The 3078-nt window shown below is 43.4% G+C and overlaps 1 pseudogene; it reads left to right on the forward strand.

Annotated features, from left to right (window-relative positions):
* The first annotated feature begins 1096 nt into the window (after positions 1-1096).
* Positions 1097-2704, forward strand: LOC103593218 (annotated as a pseudogene).
* Positions 2705-3078: the final 374 nt, after the last annotated feature.

Consider the following 3078-nt stretch of genomic DNA (forward strand, 5'->3'; position numbering starts at 1 on the left):
AATATATACAAAGGGAAATGAGAAAGGAATTTAAACATTTCACTGCAAAAATTAACCAAATACAAAAGACAGTAATACAGGAAATGAAAGACAGAAAAAGATGTAAGTCATACAGAAAGCAAAGAGCAAAATGACAGAGGTAAATCCTTCCTTATCAGTAATTACATTAAATGTAAATGGATTAAACTTTCCAATCAAAAGAGATACAGAAAGAGATTAGCAGAATGGATAAAACACAGGATCCAGCTATACGCTGTCTACAAGAGACCAAAAGACAGCAGGGGTGGCCATACTAATATCAAACAAAATAGACTTTAAATTTTAAAAGGTTACAAGAGACAAAAAAGGACAATACAGCAAGAAGATATGACAATTATAAATATTTACACACCTAATAAAGTCAATCAAAATATATAAAGCAAAACTGACAGAATTAAAGGGAGAAATAGATAGTTCTCCAGTAATAGTTGGAGACGTTGATACTGCGCTCTCATAATGGAAGAAACAACCATACAGAAGATAAGTAAGAAAGTACAGGACTTACACAGCATAATAAACCAGCTAGGTCTAATGGACATATACAGAACACTCTACCCAACAAGATCAGCATGCATCCTCTTCTCAAGCGCGTGCGACATTTTCCAGGATACACCATATATTAGGCCATGAATTAAATGTCAATAGATTTAAAGAGATAGACATCATGCAAAGTATGTTCTCTGATCGCCACAGGATAAAGTTAGAAATCAAACTGTAGAAATTAAACACACATTCGTAACCAACTAACGGATCAGAGGAGAAATTAGGAAAGACCTAGAGACAGTGAAAACGAAAATATAATGTAGCAAAACTCACGGGATGCGGTAAAAGCAGAACTCAGAGGGAGATTTACAGCTGTCTATGCTTATGTTAAAAAACAAGAAAGATCTCAAACCAACAACTTTACAGCTTAAGGAAGAAGAAAAAGAACGAATGAAGCTAGCAGAAGGAAGATAGTGATAAAGATGAGATCAGAGTAAACAGAATAGAGGACAGAGGTCTGTGAGCTGCAGCCTTTCCATGGGAGTGCGTGGGTGTTTGCCATCTTGGGCAGATGATGTTCCCGGCCCTGGTGCACCTGGCGTGGGCGAACCCCTTTAACACACCACACCTGCGGCTGGTGCACAATGGCCTCGTGGGCACCCTGCAGCAGCCCCACTGGGCTCCCAGGCCACCCTGCCACTCCGCAACCTGGCAGCACTGCTGTGGAAGAGTACAGTTGTGAATATGGCTCCATGAAGTTTTACGCACTGTGTGACTTTGGTGGGGTCTTAAGTTGTGGTCTGACACACACTGTCATTCCCCTGGATTTACTGAAATACCATAGGCAGATGGACTCCCAAAAGTACAATGGCATATTTAATGAATTCTCAGTTACACTTAAAGAGGATGGCGTTCATGGTTTGGCTAAAGGATGGGCTTCAACTTTCACTGGCTACTCTGTGCGGGGCTCTGAAAGCCTGGCTTTTATGAATTATTTAAAGTCTTGTACAGCAACACGCTTAGAGAGGAGAACGCCAATCTCTGGCACACGTCACTATATTTGACTGCCTCTGCCAGTGCTGAATTCTTTGCTGACATTGCCCTGGCTCCTATGAAAGCTGCTAAGGTTCAAATTCAAACCCAACCAGGTTATGCAAACACTTTGAGGGATGCAGCTCTCAAAATGTATAAGAAAGAAGGCCTGGAAGCATTCCACAAGGGGGTCGCTCCTCTCTGGATGAGACAGGTGCCCCCACCATGGTGAAGTTCGCCTACTTTGAATGTACTGTTGGAGCATCGTACAAGTCTGTGGTTCTAGGCCCCGAGGTGAATGCACAGAGGCAGAGCAGCTGGTTGCAACATCGGTGGCAGGTTCCACAGCTGGAGTCCTCTGTGCTCTTCTGTGTGGTTGTTTCCCACCCTGCTGATTCTATGGTATCCATGTTGAATAAAGAGAAAGGGAGCATGCTGCTTAGTCCTCTGGACACTCAGATTTAGAGGTGTGTGGAAGGGACTCTGTGCCCATGTCATCATGATTGGTACCGTGACTGCACTACACTGGTGACTCTGTGAAGGTCTATTGTGAGGCGCCCTCCCACAAGAAATGCACTTACACACCACTCATGCAGAAAAGGGCAGTTTATTCACTCCAGCTGGCCAGCATGCGTCTCCCAAGGTGCAACCAAGGAAGAGCAGCATCGGGCTTTGGTCTTGTGGGGTTTTTAAAGGCAAAACTACATCCCATTGGCACACGGGTTTGTCCAGGTGCACAAAGCAAGCTAGGGAGCTAGGTCACAGAGGCCGAGAATGAGCCGTTCGAGCAATTGAGCATGCAAGTTTTCATTGTGTGTGGTTCCTGTTCCCATGTAATAATTCACTGTGTATGGCTCCGGTTTCTATGCAATTGTTTTTTGGTTCTAAGAAAAGGTCAACGATTTCTCATGCAGAAGAAATCTGCAGGTCAGACAGGGGGCAAAATGGAATTACTTAGGTTAAGCAAGCCATTGTACAGAAGCAGATAGTGTACGTTATGAGGGGGTAGGGAGCTCTATTTCGGGTCCACTTCAGGCTCCCTCACCCTCTTCCAACTGAGACGGCAGAGTCTCTAAAGAAGAGTCTCGGGTTAACTCAGAAGACAGAGCAAAGCAAATGTGGACTGAATCCGCTTGTTGATCAGTGCTGAAGAAAGTACAAAAGGAACTTTCTCTCTCTCTCTCTCTATATATATATATATATTTTTTTAAAGATGACTGGTAAGGGGATCTTAACTCCTGACTTGGTGTTGTCAGCACCACGCTCTCCCAAGTGAGCTAACCGGCCATCCCTATATAGGGATCCGAACCCATGGCCTTGGTGTTATCAGCACCACACTCTCCCAAGTGAGCCACGGGCCAGCCTTGGAACTTTCTATATTTGACAGTGTAGGAAGTTGCCTGTTCCTGATATAATTACTGCAGTACTCTTGCTTAAGGCAAGAGTTTCAAACTTAATGTTTAAATAAATGCAACTGCTGATGAAAAAAAAAATAGAGAATAGAAAAACAGAGAAAATCAATGA

The sequence above is a fragment of the Galeopterus variegatus genome, unplaced genomic scaffold (genome assembly GCF_000696425.1).
Source record: "Galeopterus variegatus unplaced genomic scaffold, G_variegatus-3.0.2 Scaffold1302, whole genome shotgun sequence".
Taxonomy (NCBI): domain Eukaryota; kingdom Metazoa; phylum Chordata; class Mammalia; order Dermoptera; family Cynocephalidae; genus Galeopterus; species Galeopterus variegatus.